This window comes from Drosophila pseudoobscura, chromosome 2, assembly GCF_009870125.1.
Source record: "Drosophila pseudoobscura strain MV-25-SWS-2005 chromosome 2, UCI_Dpse_MV25, whole genome shotgun sequence".
NCBI lineage: Eukaryota > Metazoa > Arthropoda > Insecta > Diptera > Drosophilidae > Drosophila > Drosophila pseudoobscura.
In genome coordinates this window covers 29,408,012-29,430,790 of record NC_046679.1, presented here as the reverse complement: position 1 = coordinate 29,430,790, position 22,779 = coordinate 29,408,012, and the positions used below count along the sequence as shown (strand labels likewise).

General features: G+C 39.1%; 1 protein-coding gene across 3 annotated transcripts in view; it reads right to left on the bottom strand.

The window, feature by feature from the left end:
* tinc (transmembrane protein tincar) overlaps window positions 1–22,779 on the bottom strand; it is an 88,092-nt gene that overhangs the window by 57,528 nt on the left and 7,785 nt on the right. The window lies entirely within an intron of this gene.

Genomic DNA, 22,779 nt, shown 5'->3' with positions numbered 1-22,779 from the left:
ATTTCTTTGCTTCAATCTTTCAGGGTTTCGCCCCATTGTTAAAGGTCATTGGATCCCTCATTCGTATCAGCTGCTTCCCACACACATTCCTGCCTCTGTGCAATTTCCATATTGGATTCATTGAAATGGATTAAAACGAGGCCCAAGGAATCATTTCCATATTAGGTTCATTCAAATGGATTAAAATGAAGGCAAAACGCAGGAAGAATTTAGGCAATGAAACCCCAAAAATGAAGGCGAGGAACCACCGACAAAAAGTGGAGAGGGAAGGAGAGAGAGAGAGAAAGAGAGAGGCAGCCCCCAAAAAACAGAGCGATGGGCCAATGTTAGTCAAATTTTAAAAGAAAACGAGGGGGAACGTTGTGAGTTGCTGCGGACACCGCAACTCTACGGTTATACCCGATACTAAGTCAGTATGGCTCTCCTCCGGCAGACGCCGCTAATATTTAACAACACGACAAAGAGTGCGTGCGAGAGAGACAGAAAATCAGTCTGAGCGTGACGTCGGGCGCTGCGTAGCCACTGCAAATTGATTTGTTCCTTTTGGCTATAAAAATGATCTGATCTGATCCAGATTCAGCAATCTGATAGATATGGTCATTATCTATGACTCTGCGTTTTTAGTTTTCTCAAATCTGCAATATTGTGGATGCAACAGATTTTCGTCCTTTGTGGGGGCGGATGGGGGTGGGGCGAAATTCTGAGATATACGTTTTATAGTGACATCTTAAAGGAGTGTGTGCACCAAATTTGGTTACTCTAGCCTTAATAGTCTCTGAGATTTGTGGTTGCCTCAGATTTTCGTCCTTTACGGGGGCGGAAGGGGGTGTGGCGAAATTTGGACAGGAAACGGTCAAGGTCCGATATCACAGGAGTGTGGATACCAAATTTGGTTGCTCTGGCTTTTATAGGTTCTGAGATCCTTGAACTCATATTTTGCAATTGGCAAAACCGACCATGAAACCTGTGTGTTAGAGTGAGACAGAGCGAGAAAGAGTGAAATTGTTTTCGTGATTCTGGCTGTAATAATTATACGATCTGGTTCAGATTTTGCACTCTGTAAGATATAGTCATCTTCTACGCTTCTGCGTTTTTAGTTTTCTCGTATCGTCGAAATTGTGGATGCCACAGATTTTCGCCCTTTGTGGGGGCGGAAGTGGGCGGGGCAAAGTTTTGAAATATTTTTGGAGCAGTGACATATCACAGAAGTCTGGATCCAAAACATCGTTGCTCTAGCTCTTATAGTCTTTGAGCATTAGGCGCTGAAGGGGACGGACAGACGGACAGACGGACGGACGGACAGACGGACAGACAGACATGGCTCAATCGACTCGGCTATTGATGCTGATCAAGAATATATATACTTTATGGGGTCGGAAACGATTCCTTCTGGACGTTACACACATCCACTTTTACCACAAATCTAATATACCCCAATACTCATTTTGAGTATCGGGTATAAAAATCTAAGAGGAAGAGGGAAAAACGTAAGAAAAAGGAGAACAATCCAGAGAAAAATACAGGAAAAAAATCTAAGAAAAAGCGAAAAAAAGTAATAGAAAATCCAAGAAGTAGAAAAAAACGTCAAGAAAAAAACGTAGGAAAACATAAAAAACGTAAGAAAAAAATATAAGAAAAAGAACAAATCGTGAGGGAAAAAGTCGAAGAAAAAGCAAAAAATGTAATAGCAAATCCAAGAAGTAGGAGAAAACGTAAGACAAAAAATAAAAAAAGCAGGATAAATAAAACGTAAGAAAGAGAAAAAAACGTAAGGGAAAAAATGAAAAAAGAAAAATAGAATAATAGAAAAAACAAAAGGAGGATAAAACGTATAAAAAAATATAGAAAATAAAAGAAAACGCAAAGTAGAAAATCTAAGAGAAAAAAGAAAACGTAAGGAATATAATAGAAGAAACAAAAGACAACGTAAGGGAAACAGATCTAAGAAAAGGCGAAACATTTAATAGAAATAAAAAAAATAGGAGAAAAATAGGGAAAAAATCTAGAAAATAGAAAAAAACGTAAGGGAACAAATCGAAAAAGACGAAAACGTAAAGAACACAAATTTACGAAGAAGGAGAAAATGTAGGGGGCTGAAAAATCTAAGACAACGTAAGGGAACACATCTAAGAAGAAGCGGAAAATTTCATAGAATATCGAAGAAGTAGGAGAAAAAGTTATGAAAAAACGTAAGGAGAGAAATCTAGGAAATAGGAGTAAGCGTAAGAGTAAAATCGAAGAAGAAGAAAGGAGAAAACGTAAAGAAAACAAAATCTTAGCAAAAAGGAGCACAAAAAATATAAGCAAATATCTATGAAGAAAATCTACAAAACGAACCAGCGAAAAATTCCCCACTCAAGCATTTAGGGGGGGGGGGCCAAAAATGTTCATAACAAGCAAGGCAAAAATGCCAAACCAATCCTCGACCTCTCATCACCCCTCAAACATTCCACACCCCCATCACACACACACACACACACACACACACATACACACACACAGATGTACACCAATACACCGCCCTCATCCGTGTAAACACATTCAACATTCAAGCCATCAACAATTTATCACAGCACAAAAACTGAACGAAATCTCATTTGCAAAAAGATGCTGGAAGGAGGAAAAGTCAGAGAAAAAGTTTAGCAATTCCAGGGGGGTAGGGGAGCACTCAGTGCTTGTCAAACTGGGTGCACAGAGGGTATACCCTTTTGATGCGAGTACAATAAAAACCGGAAGCTTGGGGACACAGCAGATTTATGTTTGAGGCACAAATATCATCGGAAAAGGGAAAGGAAAAACGTAAGGGGGCCAGGGGGTGGGAGGTTCCGGTTTCGCTGGTTTCTCTGCAAAAAACTTCACAGGGAAATAAATAAGGGAAATAATGTTTAACTCTCCCGCAGTCCCAGTCCAAGACAATCAAATTCTGCAAGTTGCGGGTGTCCTTCCTTCCTTTTCCTTCCGTAGGAAAAGGGCTTTTCCCATTTATCAAAAATCTGTTTGGGGGAAATAAAGAAATATGCGAATGGAGTCTCGTAGCAATTTACAATGCTGATCCCGATATGATTGCCACAGAGAGAGAGGGTGTAATGCTCGGGAAAATTCTCTGAAAAATGCTCTGAAAAAGTGATGGTAGTAAACGCCTGAGGTGCTGCTTTTTATGGCATTGAAAAATGATAATTTCCCCAGCAGCAAAACAAAGGAAAAACAAAGGAAAAGTCAACAAGCCCTGAGAGTGGTGTGGATGCAACAACAGCAGCAGCAGCAGCAAGCAGCCACTTGCTACTATTTGAGGAATGTGTCACCTTTCCCTGCCACAGCCGTACCCTTTCCTTTCCTTTCCTTTCCTTTCTCCCTGTTTCTCTTTGTCTCTCCCCCTGAAATGAATCTTATTTTTTTGGCCACTGGCAAAATTGTTGCAGGGGTAAGAAGTCGTACGCAAACAGCAATCTGGAAGGACTTTATGGATGGTGCAGGGACATGCCTTTGGGTCTGACTCCTCCTCTACTTTGTCTGCGTCTTACACGAGTATGTGTGTGTGTCCATGTGAGGGAATGTGTCTGTCTGTGCTCTTTGTCTCAACCTGGTTAATGGTGCGACAGGACTTTAAACTTTTTTTTATTGTCAACTTAAAAGTTTTTAGTCGTCTTTTTCGTTTATGCCCCCCAAAGTGTCAATTCGTGAAAATAAGTAGACATTTCTTTTGTGGAGAAATGCTTTGGAATGGGGTTTGTAGAGGTCTTTGCTGGTGGGTTTTCGGCTGTTGTATTTTTCTAGAATTTTCAATTACTGTTATCTAGTATTTGCTATTATATTTCTAGCATATTAAGTCTTTGTACATTTTCCCAGAATTTCTAGTCTGGTATTTGATATGTAATTTCTGGTATATTTCTAGTATATTTTGTATTTGTGTAGTATTTTTTTAGAATTTTTAATCTAGGATTTTCTATGATATTTCGGATTTTTTTAGTATATTTAATATTTGTCCAGCCACTTTCTATCTTTCCCTTAGTATTGTCTATAATAATTCTGGTATTTTTCTATCATATTAACTCTTTGTCTAGCATTTTTCTGGAATTTGTAGTCTGGTATTTTGTATTAATTTTCTGGTATATTTCTAGAATATTAATTATTTGTGTAGTATTTTACCAGAATTTTTAATCTAGGATTTTCTATAATATTTCTGCTATTTTTCAGTACATTTAGTATTTGTGTAGCCATTTTCTATAATTTTTAAATAAGTTTTTTCTGTTATATTTCTGGTATTTTTCTAGACATTTTTTATAATTTTTTATTTACTACTATCTATTCTTTTTCTGGTATTTATCTTGTATATTTAGTATTTATGTAAAAAAAAATTTTTGATTTTTGAAACTAGTATTTTCTATTATTTTTCAGGAATATTTCCATCATATTTAGTACATGTGTAGGATTTTATTCTAGTATTTTCTATGATATTTCTGGTATATTTAGTAGTTCTTTAGTTTAGTTGTTTTCTAGTATATTATCTGGTATATTTACAATTTTCTAGAATTTTAAACTAGTAAGTTCTAGTATGTTTTAGTATTTTTTCAATATAACTTTCTAAAGAGTTTATACATTTTTTAGCCCACTATTTCATGGTCAAACATTTGCTTTATTATCTTTAGTATTTTCAAAAACTTGTACGCAAAAATACTACCTTCTTGATCCCTGAACCTATCATCTTATGATCACTTTCAGAGTCTACCGATACCAGCTGACAGTATCATCATTTATTTAAGCAAATAAAGCCTCAGAGTTATAATAAATTGTGAACCCACAAAACCACCACACCACAAGTTAATTCCGTGTAAATTCTTGACTTTTGCCATGCATAAACGTGGTCTGCCAACATTTCATTACTTGGCACGCAAATTGTGTACAGCACAGAGAGTCGTCTGCCGCATAGCCATGGACCATGGCAGTGGCATGTCAAAGGATAGAGGGACTCCTTCTGGATTCCAGGCAGCTTTTTCCTGCTCCTGAGCTCAAGAGCTCATTGCAGGCGGCAAATGATAAATTTTACATTTTCTTGCACTATTTTTTTTCGGCTGTGTGTGTGTGTTTTTTGCTCCTTTGTTGTCTGGCGCGTGGCATTAAGTTCTTGCCGGCACAGATTGAGTGTGTCCTCATGGAGGTGGCGGTGTGGCATGTAAATAAGTTGCAACACATGCGGATGCTGGCGGGGATTTTATCTTCAAAGTTAACGAGCAGAGAGAGAGCGAGAGCGACGGAAAATTCCTTCGTCACTTATAATTTATGGCCATTTGAATGGAGGCTTTGGGGCGGGCGCCAAAAAAGATGCACCAGGAATCTGAGCCCTGAACCCGACCCCGAACCCGAACCCAAGTTGGGGGGCAAATCTTTGCGTTGCTGGCAATTTGCCAACAAAACGAAAAAGGATTTACCTATCGCTATCCACACCTGACAGGACAGGCCAGGACCCCGTCCTGGTATTAAAACAAATGAAATGCCTTTCCCATTTGCTCCCCCCGCACTTCATTAGCATTTGGGTGTCTCTCTGGGTGTCACGTGCCAATATAGTGGGTCCCACATGGCACATCCTGTTGGCGGTTCGTTCCATTAGTGGCGGGTCCGCCTCTAAATCAAAGTGCCCGGGGAAACCCTTTTTTTGGTCGGGTCAAGACATTCTATTAGTTGGCCATTTTCACGCCCCATACGATGGCCAAACATGAAATGAACCTTTAAACTGGACGGACCCTCGGCTCGAAAGGTGACCCCGAGACGCACACAACAGCACACCCTCTCTCACCTTTCCTCCGCATCTGTTACGGTCGGACACACCCCCAAAAACACACACACACACGCTCCCCTGCACTGAACACCTCTCTATCGTGTTGTGACTAGGCAAACGCATTGGAACATCAATAAATTAAAGGTACAAATGTAATTTCGTATCCTGACAACGCTCCTGGAGGAAGTAAGCCCCAGGAAAAACAGAGCAAAGGCCGTAAAGGAGAACTCTTAAAGGTCGGAACATGGAATACTCTAGGAAGTTTTGGTTGGAATTTCAATAATAGAATATAGGATTATGATTCCATCCGAAATATGGATGTCATTTCCTTCAAAAAGAATAAATTGTATCCCTGCAAGAACCTCTGGCTTTTCCACTTTAAAAAACTCCCAAAAGAGAATTGCATTAATCGATTTCGAAAACATTTCGATAAGCATTCCGTAAAAATCTGATCTAAAATCACAAAAAATTACGGGTTAATCAATGGGAAAATCGAATCCTTTCGATAACATGGGGAGGAGGGATATCGAATCCTTTTAATAACATGGGGAGGGGGGATATCGAATCCCGTCGATAAATATACCAAAGCTTCGATAATAGTTCGATAAAAAATCTGTTAACATCTGATTTATGTTGATCAATAATCGATATTTGTCAATGAATAGTGGATAAATGTCGATAAAAACTCGATCAATTTCGATAAATACATGATAATTTTCGATTGATATCGATACGCATAAATAGAAGATTTTTAAGAATTTTTTGAAGAAAATCTCATCAAATCACACGTTGAAGTATTTCAAAAGTTGTTTGCTACGAATTCTGGTGCTACACTGAAAGAAAAGCGCTTCCCTCTATAAAGATTTACTACAATAAAGCTAAGCCAGAGGATCAGTATCATTATCTGTTTGTTTGAAGCCACTTTAAGGCCTTCAAAAACATTAAATATAACAGATTTTCTCATATCCCGAGACGATAAAAGTAATCGATTTTCTATCAAATCTCTACCAATACCAAAACGTTACAAAAACCTACTCAAAATCGTTAAAGCCTTTTCCAAGAGTATTTCAAAAACGGAAAAGAAAATAGCAAAATAAAAGCCGGAAAAAAATAAAATAAATATATATTTCCTCCCCTCGGGGGGGTTAGAAATAGATTAGGGTGTTGCCATGCCATTGGTTGGAATTGGAACGACGAACCTCCCCTGCCCCCTCCCTTCCGGGGTCACGTCTTAATGTCCTTCTCCCGCTTCCTGTTCCACTCCTGCTGCTCCTTCTCTTAGCCCCCCACGAATGCTCCTGTCAGTTTCAGCCTCTGGCAATATTTTAGTCATTTTATGACACGCATTCCTCATAGACAGGACATAGACATCCATACGGAACTTCCCACCCAAACAAATTGCAATGAGTCCCCGTATCGATGTAACGCCCTCCCCCTCCCTCCCTCTGGGGGAAGGTTGGGAGTAGAATCCATTTTCAATCTGCTGTTTTCGTTACCTTTACACCTCATCGTCATCTGCCCATCATCATTGTCACACACAGGACTAAAAGGGGGGCTGCTGCTGCTGCTGCTGGACATCCACATTGCCACACATTGCACAAGGGTCACATTAGGGGAAGGTACGAGAATTGCGACTGTTGTCGAGCCCTCTCAACCACAGGTGGATGAAGCCAGCAGTAGCCAAAGGCAAAGCCAAAGCCAAAGCCAAAGGCAGTGGCCATTGATGGGGGGGAACCCTTCACGAAAGGCAGCTGCTTTTGGCCAGGAGTGTGCAAAGTGTACAGTGAAGTGCAGAATGGAGTAACGCACTCGCATGACAACTCACAGATCTCCCCAATCCTGTATCCTGTATTGCCCATTGCCCACAGAGAAAGAGAGAGGGCAGGCCAACCCCTGGCAGAGCCCCTTGGCAGAGTGAAATTAATGGGTCGGAAAGTGTTGAGATTAATCATCGCCGCCGCCACTGCCGCGTCCTGGTCGCGGAAGTTGCTGCTGTCCCTGTGTCCCTGTGTCCCCGTTTATGGTCGAGAGTCCTGCCGCCACTGCTGCTGCCTGCCCCTGCAGTCCTGCTCATTAAGATCCTGACGCAATCTGTGCAACTTTATCATGCAACCGAAAAACTTAAAGCTTAACAAATGAGGCGTCTCGCATACTGCAAGAAAAGGGAGGGGAATGAGAATGGGGGCCCAACATTCAGGAGCACAAAAGAGGAGCACCAGAAGGAGGAGGAGAACGAAGGGAGGAAAGGAGAGCACTGAACACCTGCTAAATGAGACTTTAAGCTCGAGTCGAAAAGAGGACAGGCTCTAGGCTGAACAGTTCCTTAACGAAAGCGGGGAATACCCTTAAAGGACATAGAAATCCAATGACGCTGAGTCCCCTTTGCCCCTGAAATCTTTAACCGATCGTGATGAATTTTCTTAAACAGCTCGATAGTATTTAAAAGATTCATTCTGTTAGAACTCAGCTTTATACCCGTAAAATTGTGGGAATCCTAGAATTTGTTTGAACTTAAAGAAGTTTTCCATCTATTAGTATTTATCTAGCATTTTCTATTAATGTGTTCTATTAATATATTACTAGAAAATACTAAAATTTAGTATTAAGTATTATCTTTTTTTTATCTATTTTTTAATATCAAGTTTTTTACATACATACTAAGTATCTTATCGAAATTTTTAATTTTCTATCTTCTGGTATTTATAGTATTCTTCAATTTAGTATCTTTTCAGTATTTTTCATTTAGTATATCCTAGTCCTTTTAGTAGTTTTTTAAGTTGATAGAAATGGTTCAATATTTGACTAGTAATATTAACCTAACTTTTTTGTCTTTTAATCTAGTATTTTCTAGTATTTTTGGTATTTTCTAGTATTATAGGATTTTCTAGTATTTTAGTATTTTCTAGTATTTTGGTATTTTCTTGTATTTTGGTATTTTCTTGTATTTTAGTATTTTCTAATATTTTAGTATTTTCTAGTATTTTAGTATTTTCTACTGTTTTAGTATTTTTAATATTTTTGAGTATTTTCTAGTATTTTTATAGGTTGGTATGTTAAAATGATTTTCTAAAATTGGTCTTTGGAATACCAACATTACAACAGACCTATTCATACCCTACATTTAGCCTCTGGTATAAAAATAGAACAGGGACATGGCAGAAGACAACCAGAGACAACCATAGAAAGAGGCAGGCTACTGGAGAAGGGAAGTCTAGGGAAAGGGAGGGAAAGCTACAGAGAAAGAGGGAGTGAGGGAGGGAGCAAGCTAAAGAGCAAGAAAGATAGACAGATAAACAGAGCAGCGGTCTGCTGCGGCATGGAAACATAAATTAAGCTGGAATCTAAGGCGGAATACGGGAATCATAGAGGGGGAGCCAGAGAGAGGCAATCATAGAGAGGGAGCCGGAGTGGAGGCGGAGTAGGAGGAGGAGCAGGAACCAAACAGAGTGGAGGATACCACAAAGACAGAAGCCAGAGGTGGGAATCGGAAAAGTTCTGGTGCGGGCACAGAACAGAAGCACACAAAAATGTTTTAGGCAACTTTCCTCCGCCTCCCAACCAGAGCCACTCAAGAGGCAATCTGAAATTAAAAGAGGGAGAAAAGAGGGTAGGGGCATGGGCGGTGCGGGGAGGGGAGGAACCCCCTGCTAGGTGGAAAAGTAAGCAGAGATAAAGACACTTTTCCGACCTGACTTCGTCATCAAGTCGAGAGTCGAGAGTCGGAAAAACACACACCAGTCACTGATATGCAGGAAATCGAGGGGGAGTGGGAGGAGTGGGAGGAGGAGGAGGGGGTGGTGGAGGAGGTAGAGGAGGTGGAGGAGGAGGTGTAGACGACCACAGGCCGAAAGTAAATATCACACAGCATGAAATGTGGCATTCAGAGGGGGCACCACTGACACACATAGATACCACACACACACACCCACACACACACGCACACTCCCACATAAATATAGATAGAGAAATTGTTTGAGATAACGATAGACAGTGGGGGGTGGGGGGGCCAATGGGGTCAAACAAAAAGCTTAATTAAAGACAAAAATCGCTACGGAAATCGTTACGGAAAAAAGTTCGTTATTCTCCATTCCGTAGACTCTTTTTTTTCTAATTTTTAATTGACTAAACTTTGACTTAGTTTTTGGCTTTTGATTTCGGAAAACAAAAGCAGAAGACCGGATAATAGAGATGATTTATTGGACTATCACAGGGATGGATGGCAGGAAATTTTGAGAGGCTTTCGAAGAAGGGACTTCGAATACTTTAGAGCGTTTTTAGAGCCTATAGATATGTTGTACCATCGATCGTTTCCTTAGCAAACCATTCCGAAAGAGGATATGTCTGGTTTGGAGCTTTTTTCGGACTCAAAACCGAAAGGTTTCTATTCACAGATTATATAATTGTCACAAACAATCATTCCTTAATATTTTTAAAACAAATTACAACTAAAACTCTGTCTCATCTCTGATCTAAAAAGACCTTTGAAACATTTCCAGTCTTGTTCTCCAAATGCTAACCTAAGAAGGCCTTCATTTTGATCGTCACGCGTCATGCAGCAGCGCTCCTCGACCTGAAATACGCGCGAAATTAGCTTCGATTATACGTCACAGGCTCCATTACTGCCTGAGGATCAATAAAATGTTTATTTTTCCTATTTTTTGTAATACAAAATTTAGATCGGATAAATCTCATTATTTTCAAACTTTTATATAGAAAAATACCATCATCTGGGGTATAAACACATCCAGTAACTGCTCATTCATGTTCTTTCTGCCTGTGTGTGTGTGTGTCTTTGGATTTGTCCACCACTCGTTTGTCACTTGAGCAGCCGAAAAGTGCAAAATGATAAATAACCAGAGACAGATACGGAGAGGACACAGGACACCGAAACTTCAACTTCAACCTGAACCTCGGACCCGGACCCGAACCCGGCCCCAGACCCAGACCCAGACCACTCGTCCGTCTTTTCTCATTTGCACTCGAGGCAATTCAAGTGGCAGGCATGGGGCTCCACTTGGAGTGGACTCCCCCACGCAGACAATCCCACTTTTTGAGGGGGGTTTTTTGTGTTTTATGGCCTGGGCACTTGAAGTGATATTTCCTCAATTGATAGGCAGCGCCACAGGAGAAGCCACAGCCACAGGGGGAGCGGGATTTAGAGGAAGAGGAGGAGGAGGCCATGCCGCAGGAGGAGGCAGCACCGCAGGAGGAGCCACAGCCTGAGGGGTAGCCACAGAAGGAGCCAAAAGCAGTGGCACTAGAAGGCAGACCGACAGATAGACAGACGGAAGGACGGACAGCCTCAATGCGGTTATCAACATCGATTTCCAAAGCTTGTGGCAGCCTCTGGCAGTACATCCACTCGTACCAGTCACAGTGGCAGCCACAGACCTGCCTCTCTCTCCCTCTGTCTCAATGGACCTTAACTAAACACGTACTTTTCAGCGTCTGTCAAACATAAATGAAGGAAAAGGAAGCAGTTGCAACGGCAGTCGTGGAGAGTCGTGGGCGGAGCAGCAGCGGGTTTCGGAACGATAACTTTTCTCCTGCAGTGTCGGACATTTTCTGCTTATTGGCAAAATGACATGACGGTCCCCTGTCTGGTTGCACGTTGCACGTTGCACGCTGCATGCTGCACTGCGTGGCGTACACATCTCTTGAAAGTTTTGACACTTGGCTCAAGGTATTTCAGCTACAGCATCCGCGTTTCATCCCATGACAAAAGGGGATTATCCTTTAGATTTCAATAAAAAGAACAACATTTCCGTTTCTAAGGAAATTGAACTTCATTCAGATGTTATTTTAGCTTATATCTGACATCTAAAACATTTTGTTGGAGGGTTCTTTGAGCACAGAACAGAACATCATATCTATCAACCATCATTGGTAGTTATTATCTTGAGTATCCTTTTGCTCTTTTGATATAAAGGGAATCTAATATTATCTAAAGAATATAAGTTGGTAGAATTTTAACATAATTTCGTATAAACCAACTAATTTCTCTCAAAATTTGTTTTGTTTTTAAGGAAACCTTTATTTTTCTTCAGTTTTAAAAGTAGTATTTATGCCAGGGATTTTCTTGTATAGTTTTGGAACTCTTAGCCGCTATTCTTCGTTAGATTCAAGGTACTAGCCTATTACTGCTTTTTTCCACCACTCTTCTACCACTTATATTCTTCTCCTTCTTTTCTCCCACTACTCTTCTGCTACTACTTTTCTTCTAATCTTCTTCTACTTATCTTCGACTACTACTTCTCTTCTCCTACTAGTTTTCTTCTACTATTCTTCTACCACTCTTCTACGAATAATCTTCTTCCACTACTAATAGTATTTTTCTACTACTCTTCTCCGTTCACTCTGCAATGACTACTACTCGTCTTCTACTATTCTTCTACTAGCTCTTTTCTTCTACTACTTATCTTCTTCTACTACTCTTCTATGACTTCTACTCTTCTTCTACAGCTCTCCTTCTTCTATTACTCTTCTTCTACTACTACTATTTTTCTACTACTTCTATTCTTCTTCTGCTACTCTTCTCCCACCACTATTCTCCTACTACTCTTCTACTACTTCTCTTCTTCTACTACTCTTCTTGTGAGACCCTGCTTCAAGTACTTTTCCCTTTGTCTGAGATTCTCAAATATTTCACGTTATTTTTACTTTCGTACTTCCAAAACCCTTAAGTAGATCGTCTCCCATGTGACCTTCTATCATTCATCGTATGCTCTTTTTAACACATTCCATGTCTCCTGAATCTTTATCAACTCCAAAGTTTCATTTATTATTCTCTACTCCCTTTTATCTGAAGCCCTGCCAATAGGTATGATCTTTTAGCGATATTTCTAGACCCTTAAATAAATGTCTCTAAAATTCTCTTCAATTATTTCTTAATGGCTAGAAGATCTTCCCCGTACCTCCTTCTTTCTTCGTTAATATTTATTAGCCATTTTCTTCGCTATCTTCTAAACTTCGTAAGCTTATACTTCTCTTTTTCCACTGATCCCTTGTTTGCTTCCTTATCCACTTCCGCCAAGAGTGTCTCCCAGATTCGTTTCAGCTTAAGAGATATTCCCCACACCTCCCCCTCGCTCCACCGTTGGTTATTCTTATCGATTTTTGGTTTAGTTTGCTTTTGGCTGTGGCTCCCCTCCCCCGGGCACTCTCTTTCCTCAACGAGGGGAATTTCGTTGAGGAATTGTCGGAAAAGTAAAGTTTTTTTTTGCTATTCCGAGGGGGGGCGGGGTGGTAGTGGCAGTGGGAGAGCCTGACAGAACTGTCAAACAATGCGAGGCCGAACGGCGTGGCGTTGGAATACCAGAGAGGGAGGGGGAGAGGGAGAGGGGGAGGCAGAGCCCCGAGTGGCTGGAAAGGGGAATTGTTTAGCGGCGGGGGGTCTACGGGGGGGGGGGGGGGGGTACGGGGTAGCGGGGTAGTGGGGAGCGACAGTTCAAGTTGAAGTGCCTCGTGTACACAATTGTAATTTTCGCAAATCTGAACGAAAACTGCACTGCACAAAGCACACAGCAAAACTCTGCACAAAATGCTCGAAATGAGATGAAGATGAACTCAGGAGATACCTTCCCCCTCACCCACCCCCTTCTGAAGTTTAGTTTTTGGCAAGTTGCATTCATTTTAATGAAGGAGGGAGGGCGGAAGCGTGGTAGGAAGGAGCATTTTATTTGGTCAAGTGAAACTCAAGTGGAATCACTTCATCATCAGAGTTTGATAAGAGTTTTTCTTTTAGAATTAGAAACGAAACTGCGGAGTAAATCGAAAGGGAAATGCAAAGGGGAACAATCAAATGGTGGACAGTACACTGAGGGAAACGCAGGGGAAAAATAACAGCTAAAGATCATTGCTAAAAGATTTCCTGGTGAGATTGTTGTTGTGTTCCATCTTCTTGGAAGACATATTCCAGGCTTTTTATTTTGAAATTTTGAAGTTTTTGGTACCAAAGCCACAGTCTAAATGAGGTTTAATCCTACAAAAGTGATCCAAGCCCTCAAATTATGGATTTCTCTCCATATTTCTCTCTTAAGGAAGTTTAAAATTATTTTCCAAGGATTATAATAGAGATAGATCTTCTTAAATTGTGATTTCCAACATATTTAATTGTGCTCATTTTAATGATAGTTCCAATCCTCCTTGGACTCCTTCCAATCCTCATTCCAATCTCTTTCCAATCCTCATTCTTATCCTCATTCCAATCCTTATTCCAATCCTCTTTCCAATCCCTACTCCAATCCTCATTCCAATCCTCATTCCAAGCTCTTTCCAATCCTCCTTCCAATCCTCATTACAATCCTTATTTCAAGCTCTTCCCTTTAATATTTCCCTATTCCCCAAAAACATTCCCCAAACCTCTGTTTGAGTCACGTTTTTCTCCCACTGCCACCATAGAAATTAATCAGATTTACACCTAGAAAAAGTCCTCAAAAGAAATTAACACATTCTCTAGGAGTTCTTGCCTTGGGTTTGAGGTTAATTACGAGTCTAAGGGATCTTTATCTATCCGCTCTAGAGGTTCAGACAGACAGTAGCAGGTAAGCAAATAATTTATGAGCAATTATTGTGACACACAACAATGACGAAGAGGCTGTTCCCTCAACGCTAAGCCTCTGGAGATAATAATCTTTGAAGAGATCCTCTCTGCACATTTAACACAGGCTACAACCAAAGCAAACAAATTGCGAAAAGGATCCGCTCTACTACCTGAACGTACCGGAGGAAAGAGGAGGGGGAGATAGACCTCTGGCAAACAAGGACTGAACGGCAGGTGTCCCACGAAAAAGAAGGAAATCAGTTAAGGCACAAAAGGTAAAGACCCTAAAAACCCCAGTCCATGCCCCTGTCCGTATTTCGTATCTTTTTGCACCTGCCACCAGACGCGAACCACCAGACACAGAGCTCAAATCAAAGAAGACACAAGAGGCACTAAAGCTGCCCCCGAAGATCACAGGTAACTCGATCGCAAACGACATCTGTTGTTGGCCTTTTGCTGATTTTTCGGGGGGAGACTGGAGATACTGAGACAGAGGGGAGCCCTGCATATCGCGAACCAGTCGAAACCAAACCCGTTTTTTTATTGTTCGTTTCGAGGGTAACCCAAATTTTTTGGCGGATACCGTTGGCCATATAATTTTGGGCATTAGCTTTTGGGTTCAAATTAATGGTCAGCGAGACAGTCAGTCCATTCAGTCGATCGGTTGGACGACGGTTCCAGGTTTCATCTGCGTCTGCATCGGTGTCTGAAGGCAGCTGTTAGATTTCAGAAAACAGGAAGAAAAAAAACGTGTTTCCTTTATGCTTTTATTGTATTTTTTTTTGGGCAGTTATGCTTACACTCCACAACAGGGTTTCAGTACGGGTTGAAAGCTTAAAAGAAGCCATTATTTGTGTGGGCAGAGAATGGAAGATTTTTATGGAGCCATATATTTTATGGTTGTTCCATAAAGAACGAAATTGAATTAAAATATTCATGCTTTATTATAGCAATCGAGAAGAACGAGTAGCAATCGTCACAGTAGAACAAGTAGCAGTCGTTATAGTGGAACGAGTAGTACACTTTTTGTGTTGAACGAGTAGTTGTTGGAGTCTAACGAGTAATAGTAATAGTAAATCGAGTATAGTAATAATATAAATACAAATAAAAATATAAATATAATAGTAATAAATTGAACGAGTAGTAGAACGAGTAGTAGAAAGAGTAGTAGGTCGAGTAGTAGAACGAGTAGTAGAACGAGTAGTAGAACCAGTAGTAGAACGAGTAGTAGAACGAGTAGTAGAAAGAGTAGTAGAACGAATAGTAGAGCGAGTAGTAGAACGCGTAGTAGAACGAGTAGTAGAACGAGTAATATAAAGAGTAGTAGACGTAAGTAAAACGAGTAAAACGCTTAATAGATCGATCAGTTGTAAGCATAAACTTTCAAAAGCTTGAATATAACGAGTAGTTTCAGGTTAAAACGAGTATGAGCTGAACTATAACGAGCAACAGTTTAAAAAATAACGAGTTACATTAAAATCCCATTAAAACGACCCTGAAAAATTTCACAAATTAATTCCACTCATGGATTTCATGAAAACCCAGACCATATGTCGTCTGTGTTGGATAATTTGAAAATATCATACTCGCAATAAATAATTACTATCGCACAGAGACCCAATCGTATTGAGCACGCCGTCAATTAAGCATTCCGCAAATTGGCATTCAATTGATCAACCAAAAAAAAAAGAAGAATGTCTGGTCTGATGGTCCTCCATGCGTCTGGTTAATTTGATTGCATTTTTAATGGCAATTTGCAATGACATTTTCAAGAATATCTGCCATATTAACAGCGATACACGGTTTTATTTTGCGTGTAATTAAAAATCTGTATCTTTTTTATACTTCCTTACCGCCGAAACCACCGCGGAAACAGGCAATGCCATGGAATGTTGATGGGGCCGCAAAGATTGAGGAGGGGCTTAATCGATTTTTGATTTCTTATTGATGGGCGTGTTTTTGATGAAAAGGATAGTGAGGAAACTACGTCGTTTATTCAGCACCGAGCAGCCCAGGAGTAGCTCTTTAGTTCTCGTTCTAATGGACATTATCGATTGAAGTCTATTTTTACTTTTATCTGACAATTATTAAATCGATAGCATTTGCCATTCGGCCCTTAATTGAGTTGGTTATTACCGACGACTGACTGCCTTGAACTTGTCAGTGGGTGAACGCTTGGGGGAGCGTCCGACCACGCAAAGGGTTCCTTCGGGGGTGGTTTTACAGCTACCATGGTATTAGTTTGATTGGATTGGGTTTGTAGTGCTGTAAGGGTGGAGGTTTTAACTAATATGTGGGACATAAGAGGGCGACCCACATAGAAAATGGTAAGAGAAATTAAGTTGTTCGTTGGTGGCTTACATGGAGAATCAGATTAGGTTAAAGAGCGGAACGATACACAAGGAAAAACACTATGTAACTACTAGAATATACTAAAATATACTAAAAAATACTTTTAAAAATACCACACAAAAAATATGAAAAATATGTTAATAATATACTTAATAAATACTACAAAAATACTACATAGTAACCCAAAATATACTAAATAAATAGAATAAAAATACTAAACAATGACAATGAAAACTACTAAATAAAGACCAAAAGTATTAAAAAAAAGAATATAATAATAAATAATGAAAGAAAGGCTGATTAAATATAAAAATACTACAAAAATATTAAATAAATTCATCAAAAGTTCGAGATAAATACTAAAAAATTTACTAAATAAATACTTTAAAATACTAATTAAATACTACAAAAATACTACAAAAATACTAATTAAATACTACACAAAATACTGAATAAATACAACAAAAATACTCAATAAATACTACAAAAAATACTAAATAAATTCTTTAAAATTATAAATAAATTTAAAAAAAATACTAAATAAATACTACTGCTACTTAAACCAATCAAGAACACAGGGCATATAAATTCGTGTCTGCGTGGAAAAGTAGTATACATTTCCTTTAAAGGAACCGAATTTCTTTAAGCAATACGGCTATTTGTAAGTGTTGTTCTTTCTGTCAGTGCAGGGATCCAGTAACAGTAATTACGTTTCAATTAGCACTTGCTCTGAGTCCGCCCCCCTCTCCCGTGGTTCGCCCTTAAGTAGGCTACATGTATCATGGCGGAAAACCAACTCATATGCATATCAAGCGCTCTCGGCACCGCTCCTCCTCTCTTTGTGATAATAAAATGAAATCCCGCACATAAATTATACTCCATTTAATAAAGCAGCGAAGAGATAAAGAAGTTGCCAGGAGGCAGGCAGCAATTCGTTGGCATTTATAATGCTCAACTGTCAACAGGAGGCAACGGATCCTCATCCCCCCCCACAATGCCTCATGACAATGAATATGATGATGATGGTGGTGGCATGTAGCAAGTGGCTTCGTTGAAAAAAAAAAGAATAAAAGTCACAAAAGTCACGCAATTCGCATCAAACGGATGCAAAGGAGACTGCCAAAGGATCAGTGGCCATGGTCTTGGTCTTGGTCTCGGTCTCGGTCTTGGGGATGTTCTTTCAGGTCTGCCAATAATTCCAAAGCCGAAATGGCATATTTTTTCCCGTTCGGCTTACGCACATGTGACGTGACTGGTTTATGCCGTTAAAAGAGAAAATTCCAACCTGTCAATGGCCCAATCTTCACCTCCATTTATTCCTTTATTTTTCTCTGCATTTTTTTTGTTTTTTTGTTTAAGCTTGAAGCGAGTAATTTGCATAAAATTCGCGACAGAACAGAGGGGAGGGCAGAAAACCTTCTCACGCTGAAGGCTAACAAGGATTAAGTAGGAAAAGAACAGACACAGACGGAGACCCAGAGACAGACACAGAAACAGAGACAGAGATGGAGTGCAAAAAAATGACTTCACAGGATGCCATGTGGCGAGGGAAAAAAAACTTACGACACTTCCCCACGAAATGAAAATGAATTCGGGGCCAGAAAGAAATGCCAAGAGATCCCAGTTAACAAACTCCTCCGGCAAGACGAAACTTCAATGCTCTTACCTAAAAGAAAAAAGAGAAAGAGGAAATAAATAATTAAACCAAATTGAACTGCCTGGAAGATAGAGTTTCGGGCATCTACCGGTGAAAAGGGGCATGGAATGGGTCTATGGTGGAACCCTTAATTAAAGCTCTTGCCACACTAAAAGTTTTTCACTGACGATTTTTAAGGAACCGAAGGAAAATCTCATAAAATATAAAATACTATAATTACTTGAAAAGACATATAGCCATTTTTTTCTAAACGAAGCCTTTTATAAGTATTTTTAATCTTTTGCATTCATATTTTTTAAGTAATTTTTTTTAGTGGTTATACTGCATGTTTTTAAAGCTATGTTTTTTTTATACTGATTATTTTTGAACTATTATATGACTATTTTTTTTGTATATTTTTAGAATATATTTATTATTTTATTGTAGTATTTTACGTATTTTATGTAGTATTAATTATTTTTTTTTTAATTTTTTGTGTTTTGTTTTTGCAATATTTTCCTAATATTTTTTGTGGTAAAATATAATATTTTTGTATTATTTTTATTTATTATTTTATTTATTGAATTATTGTTTTAATTATTATTTAACTATTATTTTAATTATTGTTTTCACTATTATTTTATTTTATTTTAATTTTTTCATTAGATAATTATTATTTTAATTATTTAATTTTCTGTATTTAATTTGTAGTCTATTGTTGTATTTTTTATTATTTTTTATTAATCTTAAATAACATTTTGATATGTTTTTTAGTATTATTATTTTTTAAGTATTGGTATTTTGTAGTATTTTTAGAAAATCTTTGGGTTTTTTAACAAAAAAAAAATAAATATTAAACTATATTTGTTAGTATATTCTTTTTGATTATATTTTTTCTAGCATTCTATACTGAAATTTTAGTCTAATTATTAAGTATATTTTTAAGAATGTCTAAGTATTATTATTTTGCAGTATTTTGTTGGAAATCTTTGCGTTTTTAAACAAGTAAAAATTACAGGGTCTCCCTAAAAATCCGATGCAGTAAATGTAAAAGATATAAAGTTTTGCCCAGAAAATGTATCGTGTCTGAACTTAATTTTCTCTTAGTGTATTTCTCGTGGCAACAACAGGCACCGCAAGAGTTGATGTTGCTGCTGCTGCAGCAGCCGCAGAAATTTAATAAGTTTTAATACAAAAGTTCGTGATGCTTCATTATGAGAATGCAAGCAGGCTAGTACTGCAGCAGCCCCCCTTACCCCTTACCCCTTACCCCAAAACCCTCTTCCCTGTCCTGTGTTTCTCCCTTGGCAGCCTCAACAGCATCCTCATCCGCATCCTGTGCCATTCTCCATCTCTTTTCGGTTAGTGTGTATTCCATTTACCCACATTATATACTTACTGTAACTGTACAAACACATACAGTGCGTTTCAGAAGTGTAGGACTAGTTGGCTAGAAGTGCACTGAGTCTAAGAATTTATTTAAAGCAAATTATCTAGGGATTTTTAGGGATTTTGAAACACCTTAAATTTCAATTAATTTATGCATAAATCGATAATAAATCGATAGAAATTCCAATTTCAAAAAAGATTTCATTGATTGATCCAATCAAATATTCCTAAATATTCTATTTTCGGAGATCCAAAGATACTTTTCAAGTCCTGGAAGATCATAAATCGATAATAAATCGATAAAGATTTTTCTTAGATTTATATCAAACTCTCAAAATCTTCTTAAATATTTTTTTTTTGAGATCCAAAGATTCTTCTTAATTCCTAGACGATCATAAATCTATGATAAATTGATAGACATTTCTCAGATTTACATCAAACTCTTAAACTCTTCTTCAATATTCTCTGTTGGTAGATCCAAAGTCATCTTAAGTCGTGAGAGATCATGAGAGATTGATGATAAATCCATATAAATTCCTCAGATTTACATCAAACTCTTAAACTCTTCCTCATTATTCTTTTTTGGAAGATCCAAAGTCTTCTCAAGTCCTGGAAGATCATATTTATATGGAAGTACATCTCCAATTATGCCATCTTAAAGGTGGATAATGCCACCCAGAATCTACTACTTGCCTTGAGACCCTCTTCCCGTCTCGAAACGCACTGTATCTGTAGTGTGTGAGTGTTTCGTGTGCCGTTCAGCTACTCAGCCGTTGAGTGTGAATGTTTTCAAGTCCCTGGCGCTGCCGCTGGCGCTGCCACTGCCACTGCCGCTGCTGCTGTTGGCTGGTAATGTTCCTCAGCTCCTCCTTCAAGTCACCCAAGTGCAGTCCTCCCCCCTCTGCCCCATCGGTTGTGAGGGGGGGAGGGGGGGGGGGTGTAAGCGTCGTCGCATTTCATGCAAATGAAGTTAACTTGCATATGCAAATGAGTTTTGTTTGTCTGGCTGCCACTGCGTGGCATGGCCCCTGTGCTCGACGTGGCATGCCACATTCGCGTGTGGGCGGGTTATGGGGCGGCCAAAGCTGCGTGCCCCGTAAACATTTCCGTCAGCCGTCAGCTGATTTATGGCTAATGAATTTCATTTTTGAGAATTTTGTCACAATTAAAGTTGAAAATTTTAAGCCCTAATATGGCAGGACAAAATCCCGTCAAATCCTGACACACACACACACACACACACACACACAATGAAATCCTTTGGCAGTACTCATTCCCTACCAATAATATTCCCACTTCCCCCCCCCCCCCCCTTTCCAACACACAATTTTACAAAATCCCATAATATTCTTTTCAACACTCACACAGAGATAAATCAACGCTCTCTTTGTGTGTGTGTGAGACAAATGCGATTAGCATTTTATACCATTTAAACACTGGAGCACACACCCCAAAACCCTCCAAGGGGGGCGGGCAGGGGGACAACAGACAAAGCATCGGAACAAAGCAAAAAAACATTGTGACAAAAGCTGGCAGGGCCTCCACCTGCTGCTCTGCCCCTGCCTCTGCCTCTGCTCCACCCCCCCGCCTCTCCTGGTCTCTGCCACAGCCACAGTGGTCTGTGTGTGTGTGTGCATCTCCCTTCATGCAGACCAAACACAATTACATATAGCTTTAGACTCCAACGAAAGGGGGAAAGCACACACAGAGCAGTAGAAGGGGGGCCTCGAATGGGGAATACTGTGTGTTGCAGGGCAACAAGATCTATGAGAAACTACGATCGAAGCATAGTATTTATTTACATAGTGAAAGATTTAGGGGAGAAAGGGGACTAGTTCGTCATTAGTGGCACAAGAAAACACTTGAAAATCGCTGAAAACCGGGTACTTCTTAGGTATTTCTCAGACAATAAGGGTTTACTTTCCATACACGATTCATAGCCGTTTCAAAAACCGTTTCATAACCGATGTATAAGTGCTTCTAACCGCTTCATAGGCGTTTAATAACAGTTTTTATCACAGTTTCATTACCGTTTCATACTCAACCGTTTCATGACTTTTTCATAACCGATCAATAGCGGTTTCAATAGTCCTTTCATAAATGTTTCATAGAAGCTTCGTCGTTTTATAACCGTTTTAAAACCATTTCAAAACCATTTCAAAACCATTTTATAGCCGTTTTATAGCCACTTCATACTCGATATATAACCTGTTTTTATAAGCCTTGCATAAAATTTTGTATAACCGTTTTATAACCATAAAATAACTTAATTAAATAAATAACTTAAATATAACCATTAAAAATCCTTTTCATAACCATTCCATAAGCGTTTCATACCCGTTCCATACCCGTTCCATACCCGTTCCATACCCGTTCCATACCCGTTCCATACCCGTTTCATACCCGTTTCTTAGCCGTTTCATAACCATCTTCCAAAAGCTATAAAACCCAAGTAAACTTCTTCGTAGCCATTCGCAATCTATTTCTAATAACTTTAGAACCGTTTCAGGACCGATTTATTACCAAAAACCCTCTTCAATTACAGAGCACAACTCGTTCGTTCCTCGAGCCATCAAAAACATCATCCTACCCAACGTTTCCATATTATTTTTGATCCAATTTCTCTACAGTGATACATGCTTCAAAAATTGCCTTCAAAATTGATGTCCCATCGAAGCATTCAGAAGTGCAAAGCAACTCAGCATCAGAATAAATTATTATTATTAAATAATGCTAATAGTTAGTTTAAAACTAAATACTAACAAAAGTTGGAGCTATAGCTACTGAGGCCTTAAGCTCTAGGGTTATCGGATCAGATTTAATTATTACATTTTTCTCCACCAATTTTAACAATCAATATCCATCTTTAAAGATTAAAATGAATACAAATTACAATTAATTCATATAAATTTAATGGCTAATTAATAGGCGGTTCAGGCAATCAAAACCATATCAATATCTGCCACAATATACCCTTTTAGCAGGCTGCCACAGAGGCAGCCCCCCCGCCCTGCCCGAACCCGCCCGAGTAGAAGGCAAAAATCAAAAGGGGGGAACAAAATGGAAGCGAGTAGCAAATGTGCAACA